A 1,406-nucleotide genomic window follows, 5' to 3' on the forward strand; every position below is an offset into this window, starting at 1 on the left:
TGTGTGTATCAGTTCTTAATGCCCTTCAAAGACTCAATCTAGCTTTGTTTTTAAATGTGGTGATATTTGCGTAGAATATAATATGGTCATGCCTGTATACATTTGGGTCTCTGTCTACATAAGCATTTAGACATACAATTTAAAGCTAAGGACATTGCTAATTCTGCAGGCATGAAGTACACGTCATAGCAAGCTGTGATCTTTATTCATACTTTAGATATTCGTAATAGAGATCTGTAACTGAAGTTTACCGTAATCTTCGGCAACTCTCACCTCCTGACCAGTTGAACGTCTTAGTGCATTCAGATGCCATTGTAAAATTCCAGGCTGCCCCTCTTTCTGTGATGTCTTGACGGATGAAATCTATTGCGTTATAATAATCTCTGTTTGCTGATATATAATATGTACATGTTGTAAAATATTTACGATATTTTAAACGTGTAATTCGATGCATATGCAATGCAATGTGAACATAAGTGCGGATGCACGAAGGCGGTTATAGTCATAGTTATACTGCGATGGATGTAGGGGAATGGTAGGGGGGTGTATGTATGTATGAAAGCACGAATACCGATACATGAGGGCGGATATAGTTATAGACAGCGTGCATGCATTGTGATACGAGGGTTGGCGAACATGTTGTCAGATGATTGTGTGAGTAAGTTAAGTGGTTGAGGATGTGGCAGGTATGAGTATTGGTACATGCAGACTTGGGGTTGGGGGACTGGGTGTGCCTGTACTGAGGTCTTTTGTTTCACTCACTTATAGTGTTTTCTTTCACTCAAATACTGTTTAACGCATTTTAATGATTTTAGTGACTCAAAGGTCATACTGGCCGGGCATTCAACATATCTACCCCAACTTCATACGTAGCCATTTTTATGGTGTACAATTCTTCTTCTACCTCTCTCTCTCTCTCTCTCTCTCTCACACACACACACACACACACACACACACACACACACACACACACACACACACGCACGCATTTATTGTTTTATTAAATGTATCTTCGAGAGTCAGTAAGAAACTAGAAATAACTGCCTTTGTTCTGTAAACCTCACCAAGTCTCAGCTTTCGCCTCTTCCTTTGTGGACTGAGGTTTCACATTTGTAAAATGATCTCTCTTATCTGTCTGTACCATCAACTTAACTGCCCTCACCCCCTGCAGTTTTCCCGTCCCATATTGCCAAGCAGGTGACCCACAAGGAGGAATACCGCCCTCCCTCAGTCCAGTGATACTGTGCCTAGCACAATATGTTGGGAATACGTAGCCTTGCTCTGGGCAAACATTTTGTAACAATTTGGCAAACTTTGATATGTAAACAGCAAATATTATTCAGTTTTATTTCAACAAAAACGGAAACAATCGGATCCTACTTATTTTGTAGATACCATAACAATAA

The sequence above is a fragment of the Haliotis rufescens genome, unplaced genomic scaffold (genome assembly GCF_023055435.1).
Source record: "Haliotis rufescens isolate VD_foot unplaced genomic scaffold, xgHalRufe1.0.p SCAF_53, whole genome shotgun sequence".
NCBI lineage: Eukaryota > Metazoa > Mollusca > Gastropoda > Lepetellida > Haliotidae > Haliotis > Haliotis rufescens.